The sequence below is a fragment of the Lolium rigidum genome, chromosome 2 (assembly GCF_022539505.1).
Source record: "Lolium rigidum isolate FL_2022 chromosome 2, APGP_CSIRO_Lrig_0.1, whole genome shotgun sequence".
NCBI lineage: Eukaryota > Viridiplantae > Streptophyta > Magnoliopsida > Poales > Poaceae > Lolium > Lolium rigidum.
The window spans coordinates 12,089,385-12,107,023 of NC_061509.1; positions in this window are offsets into that span (position 1 = coordinate 12,089,385).

Here is a 17,639-nt window from a genome sequence, read left to right on the forward strand (position 1 = left end):
GAAATCCAAATCTAGTATCAACTTTCTATCAAAGGCTTTACTTGGCACAACAATGCAAGAAAATAAAGATACAAAGGTATTCCTACATTAGTAACAAGCACCTTGATTCAAATATAAAATAAAAATTGCAGAAATAAAATAATGGGTTGTCTTCCATAAGCGCTTTTCTTTAACGCCTTTCAGCTAGGCGCAGAAGATTTTAATGATGCTCACATGAAAACTAAAGCATCTTGCAAAACAAGTAGTACTACAGAAAGTAAAACAAATGTCGAGAAAGAAAGACAGAAATGTTGTTTAGCTCTTCCATGCATTTAAAATATATTTGTTGACAAGGTTGATCAAGTCTTGCTACCAAATAAATTTTACATGACATAAGAAGAAATAAACCTCAAATCAATCATGTTACCTTATATTGTATTGATATGGATCCAATCACAATAGTTTGATATCCTTCTTTAGGCTCATATATAGGACAATCAATAACTCCCACTTTGATAGTTCTCAAATTAGAAATTGTATTAACTCCATATACTTTATCAATCCTCTTGGGAAAATAAACAGTATGTTCCTTGTCATCAACATTGAAAGTGACTTTTCCTTTATTGCAATCAATAACAGCCCCTGCAGTGTTTAGAAAAGGTCTTCCAAGAATAATAGACATATTATCATCTTCAGACATTTCCAACACAACAAAATCAGTTAATATTAAGCAATTATGAGTAACTTGAACAGGAACATCTTCACATATACCAACAGGAACAACAGTAGATTTATCAGCCATTTGCAAAGATATATCGGTTGGTATTGCTGGCGTGTAGTTGACGTGGGAGTTAGAGATCTCTGTGGTGTAATTTTTCTTCAGATCCCCGGCAACGGCGCCAGAAATTTAGCTTGATACGCGTAGATGCACACGTCCGTTGGGAACCCCAAGTGGAAGGTATGATGCGTATAGAAGCAAGTTTCCCTCAGTATGAAACCAAGGTTATCGAACCAGTAGGAGCCAAGAAGCACGTGAACGTTGTTGGTGGAGGAATGTAGTGCGGCGCAACACCAGTGAAACCGGCGCCAACGTGGAACCTGCACAACACAATCAAACTACTTTGCCCCAACGTAACAGTGAGGTTATCAATCTCACCGGCTTGCTGAAAACAAAGGATTAAACGTATCGAGTGGAAGATGGTGTTTGTTTGCAAAGAACAGTAAAAACAATGATTGCAGTAGAATGTATTCAGATGTAAAAGAATGGACCGGGGTCCACAGTTCACTAGAGGTGTCTCTCCAATAAGATAACTAACATGTTGGGTGAACAAATTACAGGCGGGCAATTGACAAATAAAGATTCAATACATATCAACGATGATTACTATGTGATTTAATCAGGGCATTACGACAAAGTACATAGACCGCTATCCAGCATGCATCTATGCCTAAATAATCCACCTTTAGGTTATCATCCGAACCCCTTCCAGTATTAAGTTGTAAACAACAGATAATTGCATTAAGTATGGCGCGTAATGTAATCAACACAAATATCCTTAGACAAAGCATCGATGTTTTATCCCTAGTAGCAACAGCACATCCACAACCTTAGAACCTACCGTCACGATCCCGGATTCAATGGAGGCATGAACCCACTATCGAGCATAATTACTCCCTCTTGGAGTTACAAGTATCAACTTGGCCGAGCCTCTACTAGCAACGGAGAGCATGCAATAACATAAACAACACATATATGATAGATTGATAATCAACTTAACATAATATTCTATATTCATCGGATCCCGCCAAACACAACATGTAGCATTACAAATAGATGATCTTGATCATGTTAGGCAGCTCACAAGATCTAAACAATGATAGCACAAGCGGAGAAGACAACCATCTAGCTACTGCTATGGACCCATAGTCCAAGGATGAACTACTCACGCATCAATCCGGAGGTGGGCATGATGATGTAGAGCCCCTCCGGTGATGATTCCCCTCTCCGGCAGGGTGCCGGAGGCGATCTCCCGAATCCCCCGAGATGGGATTCGCGACGGCGGCGTCTCTGGAAGGTTTTCCGTATCGTGGCTCTCGGTACAGGGGGTTTCGCGACGAAGGCTATATGTAGGCGGAAGGGTAGGTCAGGGGGCCACACGAGGGGCCCACACACCAGGGCCGCGCGGCCAGGGCCCAGGCCGCGCCGCCCTGCTGTGTCGGCTCCTCGTGGCCCCACTTCGTTTCCCTTTCGGTCTTCTGGAAGCTTCGTGTAAAAATAGGACCCTGGGCGTTGATTTCGTCCAATTCCGAGAATATTTCCTTACTAGGATTTCTGAAACCAAAAACAGCAGAAAACAAGAATCGGCGCTTCGGCATCTTGTTAATAGGTTAGTGCCTGGAAAATGTATAATAATGCTTGTAAAGTATGTATAAAACATTCAAGTATTGTCATAAAAGTAGCATGGAACATAAGAAATTATAGATATGTTTGAGACGTATCAAGCATCCCCAAGCTTAGTTCCTACTCGCCCTCGAGTAGGTAAACGATAACACAAATAATTTCTGAAGTGACATGCTACCAACATAATCTTGATCAACATTATTGTAAAGCATATGAGATGAATGGAGTGATCTGAACAAAAGATTGCTAACAAAGATAATGACTAAACAAATGAATCATATAGCAAAACTTTTCATGAATAGTACTTTCAAGACAAGTATCAACAAGACTTGCATAAGAGCTAACTCATAAGCAATAAATTCAAAGTAGAATGCATTGAAGCGCAACACAAAGGATGATTAAGTTTCAGCAGTTGCTTTCAACTTGTAACATGTATATCTCATGGATATTTGTCAACATAGAGTAATATAACAGGTGCAATAAGTAAACATGTAAGAATCAATGCACACAGTTAACACAAGTGTTTGCTTCTAAGATAGAAAGAAGTGGGTAAACTGACTCAACATAAAGTAAAAGAATGGCCCTTCGCAGAGGGAAGCATGGATTACTATTTTTGTGCTAGAGCTTTTGTTTTGACAACATAGAAACAATTTTGTCAACGGTAGTAATAATTCATATGTGCTATGCATAATACTTCCTACAAGTTGCAAGTCTCATGCATAGAGTACTAATAGTGCTCGCACCTTGTCCTACTTAGCTCGGAAAACACGGATTATCATTGCATAACATATGTTTCAACCAAGTGTCACAAAGGGGTACCTCTATGCCGCTCGTACAAGTGTCTAAGGAGAAAGCACGCATTGGATTTCTCGCTTTTGATTATTCTCAACTTAGACATCCATACCGGGACAACATAGACAACGGATAATGGACTCCTCTTTTAATGCTTAAGCATTCAACAACAGTTAATATTCTCATAAGAGATTGAGGTTGTATGTCCAAACTGAAACTTCCACCATGATACATGGCTTTAGTTAGCGGCCCAATGTTCTTCTCTAACATATGCATACTCAAACCATTTGATCATGAAATCCCACTTACTTCAGACAAGACGAACATGCATAGCATCTCACATGATATCCAACAAAGGTAAAGTTGATGGCGTTCCCAGAAACATGGTTACCGCTCAACAAGCAACTTATAAGAATTAAGACACATAACTACATATTCATCACCACAATAGTTTTTAAGCTATTTGTCCCATGAGCTATATATTGTAAAGGTAAAGGAATGAAATTTTAAAGGTAGCACTCAAGTAATTTACTTTGGAATGGCGTAAAAATACCACATAGTAGGTAGATGTGGTGGACACAAATGGCATGGGTTTTGGCTCAAGGTGTTTGGATGCACGAGAAGCATTTCCTCTCAGTACAAGGTTTGGGCTAGCAAGGTTGTTTTAAGCAAACACAAGTATGAACAGGTACAACAAAACTTACACAAGAACATATTGCAAGCATTATAAGGCTCTATACACTGTCTTCCTTGTTGTTCAAACACTTTACCCAAAAATATCTAGACTTAGAGAGACCAATCATGCAAACCAAATTAAACAAGCTCTACGGTAGTTCTTCATTAATATATTAAACTACATGATGCAAGAGCTTAAACATGATCTATGAGAGCTCAAACAATTGCCAAGTTACCAAACCATATGCAGCATTTTTTGATTCCAACCAAATAGCAATTTAACGAAGCAATTTCCGCCTTCGCCATGAACATTAAAGCACAACTAAGAACACAAGTGTTCCATGAGAAAAAGCGGAGCGTAATATCTCCAATATAAGAATGGCGCGATCCAACTTTATTCAAAACAAAAAACAAAAAAATGGACGCTCCAAGTAAAGAACATAAGATGTGACGGAATAAAAATATAGTTTCACTAGAAGTGACCTGATAATGTTGTTGATGAAGAAGGGGATGCCTTGGGCATCCCCAAGCTTAGATGCTTGAGTCTTCTCAAAATATGCAGGGATGAACCACCGGGGCATCCCCAAGCTTAGACCTTTCACTCTTCTTGATCATAGTATATCATCCTCTTCTCTTGACCCTTGAAAAACTTCCTCCACACAAACTTCAAGCAAACTCATTAGAGGGTTAGTGCATAATCAAAATTCACATATTCAGAGGTGACACAATCATTCTTAACACTTCTGGACATTGCACAAAACTTCTGAAAGTTAATGGAACAAAGAAACTCATTCAACATAGCAAAAGCGGCAATGCGAAATAAAAGGCAGAATCTGTCAAAAACAGAACAGTCCGTAAAGATGAATCTGGCAGGGGCACTTAACTTGCTCAAATGGAAAAACTCAAAACTAATGAAAGTTGCGTACATATATGGGGATCACGTTCGTAAATTTGCAGATTTTTTCGATTTTTTTACAGGGATCTCTGCGAGAATTCGTGACAGACAGCAATGTTGTTTCTGCGCAGCAATCCCAAATATAGCATCAACTTTAACATAGAAACTTTACTTGGCACAAAAACATGATAAGGAGAGGTTGCTACAGTAGTAAACAACTTCCAAGACTCAACAATACAGTAAATAAAATAAAACATGGCTTATCTCCCAAGAAGTGCTTTTCTTTAACGCCTTTCAGCTAGGCGCAGAATGTGCAAATCAAGTAACATCAAGAGAAGAAGCATCAACATCATTACCTGAGGAGTCGGGAGTTTTCTCCACAATGCATGTTATATTATCTATGTAAGTTTCAGAGGCTCCTTTTTCATTATTCTTAGGCTTGCTATTCTCATCAAACAAATTTTCAGGAACAATCTAATCATAATTCTTTTCTAGTGCCTCGATCATTCCTACGAGCTTGCAAGGTATTGATGTCTTAATGTCCCCTCCATCATTAACATTATTAGTGTACTTTATCCTATCAATGTCCATCTTTTCAAGGGTACTAGCAAAGTTGGTGTAAGAACCAAGCATTTTATATTTAGTAAAGACTTTTCTAGTCTCTCTTGCTACACCACCAAATTCTTTGAGAAGAGTTTCTAAGACAAAATCTTTCTTTTCTCCTTCCTCCATATCGGAGAGTGTAAGAAACATATGCTGAATTATAGGATTGAGATTAACAAATTTAATTTCCAACATGTGTACTAGAGAAGCAACAGCAATTTCATAAGTAGGAGCAAGTTCTACCAAGTGTCTATCTTCAAAATCTTCAGACTATACTAACATGAGTGAAAAAATCTTCTATATTATCTCTTCCAATTATAGACCCTCGGCCTACCGGTATGTCTTTTAGAGTGTACTTAGGAGGAAACATGATGAAATAAACAAGAGGAAAATAAGGTAAATGCGAGTAACTAATTTTTTGTGTTTTTGATATAGAACTAGTAAACAAGACAGTAAATAAAGTAACTAATTTTTTTGTGTTTTTAATATGAAGAAAACAAGACAGTAAATAAAATAAAGTAAAGCAAGACAAAAACAAAGTAAAGAGATTGGAAGTGGAGACTCCCCTTGCAGCGTGTCTTGATCTCCCCGACAACGGCGCCAGAAATTTACTTGCTGGCGTGTAGTTGACGTGGGAGTTAGAGATCTCTGTGGTGTAACTTTTCTTCAGATCCCCGGCAACGGCGCCAGAAATTTAGCTTGATACGCGTAGATGCACACGTCCGTTGGGAACCCCAAGTGGAAGGTATGATGCATATAGAAGCAAGTTTCCCTCAGTATGAAACCAAGGTTATCGAACCAGTAGGAGCCAAGAAGCACGTGAAGGTTGTTGGTGGAGGAATGTAGTGCGGCGCAACACCAGTGAAACCGGCGCCAACGTGGAACCTGCACAACACAATCAAAGTACTTTACCCCAACGTAACAGTGAGGTTGTCAATCTCATCGGCTTGCTGAAAACAAAGGATTAAACGTATCGAGTGGAAGATGGTGTTTGTTTGCAAAGAACAGTAAAAACAATGATTGCAGTAGAATGTATTCAGATGTAAAAGAATGGACCGGGTCCACAGTTCACTAGAGGTGTCTCTCCAATAAGATAACTAACATGCCGGGTGAACAAATTACAGGCGGGCAATTGACAAATAAAGATTCAATACATATCAACGATGATTACTATGTGATTTAATCGTGGCATTACGACAAAGTACATAGACCGCTATCCCAGCATGCATCTATGCCTAAATAATCCACCTTCAGGTTATCATCCGAACCCCTTCCAGTATTAAGTTGTAAACAACAGATAATTGCATTAAGTATGGCGCGTAATGTAATCAACACAAATATCCTTAGACAAAGCATCGATGTTTTATCCCTAGTAGCAACAAGCACATCCACAACCTTAGAACCTCACTGTCACGATCCCGCATTCAATGGAGGCATGAACCCACTATCGAGCATAATTACTCCCTCTTGGAGTTACAAGTATCAACTTGACTAGAGCCTCTACTAGCAACGGAGAGCATGCAAGAACATAAACAACACATATATGATAGATTGATAATAAACTTAACATAATATTCTATATTCATCGGATCCCGCCAAACACAACATGTAGCATTACAAATAGATGATCTTGATCATGTTAGGCAGCTCACAAGATCTAAACAATGATAGCACAAGCGGAGAAGACAACCATCTAGCTACTGCTATGGACCCATAGTCCAAGGATGAACTACTCACGCATCAATCCGGAGGTGGGCATGATGATGTAGAGCCCCTCCGGTGATGATTCCCCTCTCCGGCAGGTGCCGGAGGCGATCTCCTGAATCCCCCGAGATGGGATTCGCGACGGCGGCGTCTCTGGAAGGTTTTCCGTATCGTGGCTCTCGGTACAGGGGGTTTCGCGACGAAGGCTATATGTAGGCGGAAGGGTAGGTCAGGGGGCCACACGAGGGCCCCACTGATGGCGTGTAACTCACACGTTCGTTGGGAACCCCAAGAGGAAGGTATGATGCGCACAGCAGCAAGTTTTCCCTCAGAAAGAAACCAAGGTTTATCGAACCAGGAGGAGCCAAGAAGCACGTTGAAGGTTGATGGTGGCGAAATGTGATGCGGCGCAACACCGGGGATTCCGCGCCAACGTGGAACCTGCACAACACAACCAAAGTACTTTGCCCCAACGAAACAGTGAGGTTGTCAATCTCACCGGCTTGCTGTAACAAAGGATTAACCGTATTGTGTGGAAGATGATTGTTTGCGAAGAAAACAGTAAAACAAGTATTACAGTAGATTGTATGCGATGTAAAGAATAGGACCGGGGTCCACAGTTCACTAGAGGTGTCTCTCCCATAAGATAAAAGCATGTTGGGTGAACAAATTACAGTCGGGCAATTGTGTAACATCCCAAATTTCAATAAAATGAACAAGAGAGAACTTCAAGAACCCAAAAATTAGGGTTAACAAAAACTTTTTCTCCCCATATAGGTTTATGCATGTAGATCACCTTATTAACTATTTTGAGTGTGCAATTGCCATGATGCTTGCTTATGTGTTCTCTCTCACTCTAAAACCCTAGCAATGATCACTTGATCATCCCAAGTCAAATAAAAAGAAAATAGAAAAGAAATAATAAAAATCAATTTCCCACATACATAAGGCTTAGGCCATTTTTGCAAATCTTTGTTATAGACCATTTTGATTTGCACCATTGGGTGTAAATGGATACTAAACATATATTAACAACTTTGAAAACCATCAAACACATTTCAAATCAAAATTGAAGCAAATATGAGCTCACATATGATTATGGTCATATGTGCCATTTTTACCCTGATGCTCACTTTGAGCCCCTGGCTTTTTACTTTTCACTTCTACACCTGGCTATTTCTTTGCACCTCATCCAAGACAACATCAAACACTCCAACTTTGCCCAAAGCCACCACCCCAAATTCATCACCAATTTCAAATGAGAAGCAAGCAAAGTTGGAACTTTTTCACATATGTAAGATCATATGCAAAATGTGATTTTTCATCTCATTTCCATTTTTACCACCACCACCACCAAAATGCTCCATTTAATATATGATTACAACCCACCAAAAAGAATTTCAAAATTTAAAAATTATTTTCGTTCAGGCATTTCATCAAACACCTTATAGGCAGGGAATAGAAATGTGCCCATGCTGAAAAATTGTGGAGACTTAGTCCAAGCCTGAGCCTCCACTGCATCCCTGGAGCTTCCTATCACCTCCCTGCATCCTCTCACCCACCTGCCCGCACCTGTGCTTGACCACATTGACCAGACCATGCCATGCCGTGGCATGGCATGAGCTCACCATGCCCCTCCTCTCTCTGGTCACCTCACCACTGCACCACCATGTCCTCTAGCTCCCTCTCACTCTCCTGATCAAGCCAGACACTAGACTCGACGAAATCGTGCACCGCATCGACCGAAACGAGACGCGCCCAGACGTGCCAGTGACGCGCACGCGCACGCCAGAGCGCGCACGGCGAACGCCACGGGCACGCCAGGACTGACGTCGCCCCGACGCACCACGCCACCACTTGCCTCCGCCGCTCGTCAGTCGCTGCGCCAGAACACCAGGAGACGCCCAGACACGACCGTTGGACCGCGGGAGAGCTGTGGCCGTCGTCACCGTCGACGCGACCCGCCACGGGCTGAGCACTCCCGTCAAGCTCACCGCCGCTGTAGAGCCTCGTCTTCACCGCCATCACGCGCGTCAGCTTCGCCTGGACGTCGCCAGCACAGCGCGCCCATCACTTGCCCCTTGGAGCCCCTGGAACGACGACGCCGTCGACGACTGCCGCGCCGCTCCACGGCCACCTCCTCCAGCTATAAAAGCAGCGCCCCTCCCACTGATCTGAGCACGCCAACGTCTTCCTCTCCTCTCCTAGCTTCTCCTCGCCACTTCAATTCCACCAGATCGTCGCCGGAGGCCGCCAATTGCAAGCTCGAAGCCGCCGCCGCATAGCCGGAGTCCGCCGGAGCAGGAGGCCACCCCAGGAAGCGCCGCTGCTACCAGGGGGATCCTCGTCCTCAACAACGTCGCAGTGCACCCCGCCGGCGACCGCCGGAGCCCCCAGGCGCCCTCCGACCCCCTACTGCCGCCGCCGGTGAGTTCCTCGCTCGCCGTCGACGACGACGCGTCTGGACCGTGCGATCGCGATTTAATCGCACGGCTCCCCTTCCCCGTACCGCTTCGGGCGTGAAAGCCCACCGACAGGTGGCCCCCACCGTGTCAGGCGGCCCGCTGCGCTGGACGCAGAACTGGGCCGGCCCACCTCTCTCTCCCCTGTGCAGCCCAGTAGCTCTTCCCGCCAGCCCATCGATTCAAATTTGAATTTTCCAGAATAAATAGAATATGCAATCTGATGCTGACTTTGAAAATTAATAGAGACAAATCCACTCAGCCAAATTTTACAAACTTTATATATTTGGAAACCTTAGGAAATTATCTATACCATGCCACTGGATTGAACCCTAGATCTATTATAGAATTTAAATAAGAAAATAATCAAGGCAGGGACTTTTCTGCATTAGAATAATTATTAAAAATCAACCAAACATGCTTTTAAGTTAATTCCAACGCCTATAATTCACATTTCATTTATACCAATTGTTTCTACAAAAAAATGCCATGCTTACTGTGTATGATCATGGCCTAGTTAAATTAAAAGGACTTTATGGCTATTTTCTAGTCAAGGATATTGTCCCAAAATATTAATAAATCATATGGGAATATTTTCTTCCATTTAAATCTTGTCATGAGCAATCCAATATGAGGTGAAGACTCTGGTCATAAAAATCTCATATGGTTTGTTGATGATATTAAATCATTACCATGTTAGAATTAAAGGGTATGAGGTACTCACCTCATTTAAATCATTTTCTCAAAATGCTAAGTGTGAAGAGGTTGACCTTGTTCAACCTAGGTCACATATTATGCATGAGAGAAATTAAATCTTAATAAGATAATGAGAGGAAGTTATATCTCTGAATAATTAAAAGTAATACGAGAGGAAATTATTTTTCTTAAATAATAAAAAGAACACATTCACCAACTAAATAAGAATGTGTGATGCTAGTTTAAAGTGTGTAACTCATGAGTGTGCCTAGTTTAGTAAATTGTTTGGTATGATGATTGAGTACCCCGTATTCGTATTGTAGACGCTAGTACCGAGGATTATCCGGAGGAGGAGGAGGTCTACTGTCAAGGAGAAGAAGACCACTTTGACCAGTTTCCCAACCAAGGCAAGATAATACTCTTGCAAAGTGCTAGCTCATCCTGAGCCAAGCACCACCCAGTTACTTTATATTATGAGCCTAATTCCCAGTTTTATTTTTAAGTTTTACTTACTGTTATTCTGTACTGTTGATTTATAATTCAATAGGGTTAATGTTAGATTAGTACAAGAGTATCAAAGTTAGCCTAGAAGCAAAGCAAATTACTTAGCACCCCTCATCTTTAGATGCTAGTGCTAAATTAAAAATGACTACTCTAGATGGGAACATGTGTGGTGAAGTAATGATGATAAAGATTATGAAATGACTTTTGAAGGTGAATACGACCAAGAGAAGATAGTGATTTTTGATTAAAAACTAATATTGGTTTGGATGCGATACCTTTCCAATTATTGAGTACCCCCACAATACCTGATTATGGGTAAGGGCTTAACTAGAAGTTTATGTATCTTAGTATGAGTTCCCTCTGAACACACATCATAGGGGTTATGCCAAGGCTGCCTCCGTTGTTGAGAAATGAGGTGAAGTGAATTGTACGGCCAAGCCTCGTGCGGTTCCCGAGGTTGACGAGCTGGTCTTCACCGGGAGGCCAAGCTCATGGGGAGAGGTGCTCATACTAGGGTTAGTAAATGAAAGGTTATGGTTGATGATCCGCGTCATCGTGTTACGATGATTCGGGAAATCCCGACGGATGAAATCAAATGTTGTGGCACAAGTGTGCAACCTCTGCAGAGTGTAAATCTATTCGAATAGCCGTGTCCACGGTTACGGACGGTTGGAAAGGCCATACAGTTTCCAGTGTTAGAATTTGATCATGTGGATGATATGAATGGTGAATGGTGACTTGAATATATTGAAAACACAACAGAGTTGTGGGAATGACCCTAATGTTCCCACTTGAGTTAGTTAGCACATGAATAAGTCTTTAGCAAATACTTGTGAACGAAAATTGGCTTTATGCAAATAAACTAAAGCTTAGCACCCCCCTACTAGAAATGTTAGCACTTACATTAGTATTAGTTTGCGAGTACATAAAGTACTCACGGCTGTGTCCCTGGCTATTCAAATGGCCAGACTATGAAGAGGAGCAAGAAGTACGAGGAGGACGGTCAGCAGGAAGTCTACAACAACTAGGAGTCTCGCTAACGTCAAGCGTTGGCCTGTGGACTATAGAGTCCTTGTATCTTACGCTTCCGCTATGAACTGGTGTTTGTTCGTTGATCAGTTCGTTGATCATTAGATCAACTATTTGTGTAATATGGATCATGTGATTCCAATTTGTAAGACCTTATGAGTTGTAATGAATGATGACTGTGATACTTAACTATTATGCCTCGCAACAACAATATTCCTGGGATTGCGATGTATGACATAATAGGCATCCGGACTTAAAAATCCGGGTGTTGACAAATTGACAAATAGAAAAGGGCATAACAATGCATATACATGATATGATAAATATAGTGAGATTTAATCAGGGCATTACGACAAAGTACATAGACCGCCATCCAGCATGCATCTATGCCTAAAAAGTCCACCTTCAAGGTTATCATCCGAACCCCTTCCAGTATTAAGTTGCAAGCAACGGACAATTGCATTAAGTATGGTGCGTAATGTAATCAACAACTACATCCTTAGACATAGCATCAATGTTTTATCCCTAGTGGCAACAAGACATCCACAACCTTAGAACTTTTCGTCACCTGTCCTGCATTTAATGGAGGCATGAACCCACTATCGAGCATAAATACTCCCTCTTGGAGTTAAGAGCAAAAACTTGGCCGAGCCTCTACTAATAACGGAGAGCATGCAAGATCATAAACAACACATAGGTAATAGATTGATAATCACCATAACATAGTATTCTCTATCCATCGGATCCCGACAAACACAACATATAGTATTACAGATAGATGATCTTGATCATGTTAGGCAGCTCACAAGATCCAACAATGAAGCACATGAGGAGAAGACGACCATCTAGCTACTGCTATGGACCCATAGTCCAGGGGTGAACTACTCACTCATCACTCCGGAGGCGATCATGGCGATGAAGAGTCCTCCGGGAGATGATTCCCCTCTCCGGCAGGGTGCCGGAGGCGATCTCCTGAATCCCCCGAGATGGGATTCGTGGCGGCGGCGTCTCTGGAAGGTTTTCCGTATCGTGGCTCTCGGTACAGAGGGTTTCGCGAGGAAGACTTTAAGTAGGCGGAAGGGCAACGCGGGGGGGCACACGAGGGCCCCACACGCTAGGGCCGCGCGGCCAGGGCCTGGGCCGCGCCGCCCTAGTGTGGCGGCGCCTCGTGGCCCCACTTCCTTTCCCCCTCGGTCTTCTGGAAGCTTCATTCAAAAATAGGACCCTGGGCGTTGATTTCGTCCAATTCCGAGAATATTTCCTTACTAGTATTTCTGAAACCAAAAACAGCAGAAAACAAGAATCGGCTCTTCGGCATCTTGTTAATAGGTTAGTGCCGGAAAATGCGTAAACACGACATATAATGTGTATAAAACATGTAGATATCATCAATAATGTAGCATGGAACATAAGAAATTATCGATACGTTGGAGACGTATCAGCATCCCCAAGCTTAGTTCTGCTCGTCCCGAGAAGGTAAACGATAACAAGGATAATTTCTGGAGTGACATGCCATCATAACCTTGATCATACTATTGTAAACATATGTAATGAATGCAGCGATCAAAACAATGGTAATGACATGAGTAAACAAATGAATCATAAAGCAAAGACTTTTCATGAATAGTACTTCAAGACAAGCATCAATAAGTCTTGCATAAGAGTTAACTCATAAAGCAATAAATCAAAGTAAAGGTATTGAAGCAACACAAAGGAAGATTAAGTTTCAGCGGTCGCTTTCAACTTCTAACATGTATATCTCATGGATAGTGTCAATATAAAGTAATATAACAAGTGCAATATGCAAGTATGTAGGAATCAATACACAGTTCACACAAGTGTTTGCTTCCTGAGGTGGAGAGAAATAGGTAAAATGACTCAACAATAAAAAGGTAAAAGAAAGGTCCTTCAAAGAGGAAAGCATCGATTGCTATATTTGTGCTAGAGCTTTTATTTTGAAAACATGAAACAATTTTTTCAACGGTAGTAATAAAGCATATGAGTTATGTAAATTATATCTTACAAGTTGCAAGCCTCATGCATAGTATACTAATAGTGCCCGCACCTTGTCCTAATCAGCTTGGACTACCGGATCATCGCAATACACATGTTTCAACCAAGTGTCACAAAGGGGTACCTCCATGCCGCCCGTACAAAGGTCTAAGGAGAAAGCTCGCATTTTGGATTTCTCGCTTTTGATTATTCTCAACTTAGACATCCATACCGGGACAACATGGACAACAGATAATGGACTCCTCTTTAATGCATAAGCATGTGGCAACAATTATTATTCTCATATGAGTTTGAGGATATATGTCCAAAACTGAAACTTCCACCATGATTCATGGCTTTAGTTAGCGGCCCAATGTTCTTCTCTAACAATATGCATGCTCCAACCATTAAGGTGGTAGATCTCTCTTACTTCGGACAAGACGGACATGCATAGCAACTCACATGATATTCAACAAAGGATAGTTGATGGCGTCCCCAGAAGCATGGTTATCGCACAACAAGCAACTTAATAAGAGATAAAGTGCATAAGTACATATTCAATACCACAATAGTTTTTAAGGCTATTTTGTCCCATGAGCTATATATTGCAAAGGTGAATGATGGAATTTTAAAGGTAGCACTCAAGCAATTTACTTTGGAATGGCGGAGAAATACCATGTAGTAGGTAGGTATGGTGGACACAAATGGCATAGTGGTTGGCTCAAGGATTTTGGATGCATGAGAAGTATTCCCTCTCGATACAAGGTTTAGGCTAGCAAGGTTATTTGAAGCAAACTCAAGGATGAACTGGTGCAGCAAAACTCACATAAAAGACATATTGTAAACATTATAAGACTCTACACCATCTTCCTTGTTGTTCAAAACTCAATACTAGAAATTATCTAGACCTTAGAGAGACCAAATATGCAAACCAAATTTTAGCAAGCTCTATGTATTTCTTCATTAATGGGTGCAAAGTATATGATGCAAGAGCTTAAACATGAGCACAACAATTGCCAAGTATCACATTATCCAAGACATTTTAGAATTACTACATGTAGCGTTTCCCGATTCCAACCATATAACAATTTAACGAAGAATCAACCTTCGCCTTGAACATTATGAGTAAAGCCTAAGGACATATTTGTCCATATGCAACAGCGAAGCGTGTCTCTCTCCCACACAGTGAAGGCTAGGATCCATTTTATTCAAACAAAAACAAAAACAAAACAAACCGACGCTCCAAGTAAAGAACATAAGATGTGACTGAATAAAAATATAGTTTCAGGGGAGGAACCTGATGATGTTGTCGATGAAGAAGGGGATGCCTTGGACATCCCCAAGCTTAGATGCTTGAGTCTTCTTAAAATATGCAGGGATGAACCACGGGGGCATCCCCAAGCTTAGAGCTTTCACTCCTCTTGATCATAGTATATCATACTCCTCTCTTGACCATTGAAAACTTCCTTCACACCAAACTTCAAGCAAACTCATTAGAGGGTTAGTGCACAATTAAAATTCACATATTCAGAGGTGACACAATCATTCTTAACACTTCTGGACATTGCACAAAGCTACTGGACATTAATGGATCAAACGAATTCATCCAACATAGCAAATACGGCAATGCGAAATAAAAGGCAGAATCTGTCAAAAACAGAACAGTCCGTAAATACGAACCTGAAAGGGGCACTAGACTTGCTCAAATGGAAAAACTCAAAACTAATGAAAGTTGCGTACATATCTGAGGATCACGCTCGTAATTTTGCAGATTTTTTAGAATTTTCTACAGAGACTTATGCCAGAATTCGTGACTGACATGACAATGCTGTTTCTGCGCAGCGATCCCAAATATAACATCAACTTTAGCATAGAAACTTTACTTGGCACAAAAACATGATAAGGAGAGGTTGCTACATTAGTAAACAACTTCCAAGACTCAAATATAAAACAAAGTACTGTAGTAAAAACATGGGTTGTCTCCCATAAGCGCTTTCTTTAACGCCTTTCAGCCTAGGCGCGTAAAGTGCAAATCAAGTAACATCAAGAGTAGAAGCATCAACATTATTTTTCTTGCAAACACAACTTGTTGCGGAGGGTACTTTAGGCGCTCCTTTATCTAAATTTTCTATGGTGGTGCTAGGGGTTTTAGCAATTTTAGGCCTATAATAATTCTTTTGTTTAGGCACTTTAGAGGCATACATGAATTTTTGCTCTTTACCCACATAAGCTTTCTCATTATACTTGAGAGAAGAAAAGGTTGAACCCAAGGTTCCCATAGCTTTTTCAAGTTCATCAATCCTGTTGGTTTGATTATCATGGACAACACAAGTTCCTAGGACATTAATTCTTTCATCAACTCCTCCTAGGGATTTATCAAGTTCATCAGTTTTATCCAATAACCTTTCCAATTTAGTTTCAATACTTGGAAAAAATTTCTCTATGGTTTCCAATTTTTTCATAACATCCTCAAGAGAGATTTCAATTTTGACTTCATTAACAGGTGGTATTCCAACTAGACTCTCAATGATGCAACTAGCTTCTAAAGCGGGAGTACCTAGGAAATTACCTCCCGAAAGAGTATCAAGAACATACCTATTCCAACTAGATAAGCCAACATAAAAGTTCCTAAGAAGGATAGTAGTGGAGTGTTTCTTAATGCACCTATGATGAGCATTACTAATTCTGTACCAAGCATCTTTAAAACTTTCTCCACCTTGTTGCTTAAAAGAACGAACTTCAACTTCAGGATTACTATTTTTAATAGTAATAAAGTAAACTAAGCAAAGACAAGTAACTAATTTTTTTGTGTTTTTGATATAGAAAGCAAGACAGTAAATAAATTAAAACTAGCAACTAATTTTTTTGTGTTTTGTTTAGGTGCAGCAAACAAAGTAGTAAATAAAATAAAGCAAGAAAAAAACAAAGTAAAGAGATTGGAAGTGGAGACTCCCCTTGCAGCGTGTCTTGATCTCCCCGGCAACGGCGCCAGAAAAAGAGCTTGATGGCGTGTAACTCACACGTTCGTTGGGAACCCCAAGAGGAAGGTATGATGCGCACAGCAGAGCAAGTTTTCCCTCGAAAGAAACCAAGGTTTATCGAACCAGGAGGAGCCAAGAAGCACGTTGAAGGTTGATGGTGGCGAAATGTGATGCGGCGCAACACCGGGGATTCCGGCGCCAACGTGGAACCCGCACAACACAACCAAAGTACTTTGCCCCAACGAAACAGCTGAGGTTGTCAATCTCACCGGCTTGCTCGTAACAAAGGATTAACCGTATTGTGTGGAAGATGATTGTTTGCGAAGAAAACAGTAAAACAAGTATTGCAGTAGATTGTATGCGATGTAAAGAATAGGACCGGGGTCCACAGTTCACTAGAGGTGTCTCTCCCATAAGATAAAAGCATGTTGGGTGAAAAAATTACAGTCGGGCAATTGACAAATAGAAAAGGGCATAACAATGCATATACATGATATGATAAATATAGTGAGATTTAATCAGGGCATTACGACAAAGTACATAGACCGCCATCCAGACATGCATCTATGCCTAAAAAGTCCACCTTCGAGGTTATCATCCGAACCCCTTCCAAGTATTAAGTTGCAAGCAACGGACAATTGCATTAAGTATGGTGCGTAATGTAATCAACAACTACATCCTTAGACATAGCATCAATGTTTTATCCCTAGTGGCAACAAGCACATCCACAACCTTAGAACTTTCCGTCACCGTCCCGCATTTAATGGAGGCATGAACCCACTATCGAGCATAAATACTCCCTCTTGGAGTTAAGAGCAAAAACTTGGCCGGAGCCTCTACTAATAACGGAGAGCATGCAAGATCATAAACAACACATAGGTAATAGATTGATAATCACCATAACATAGTATTCTCTATCCATCGGA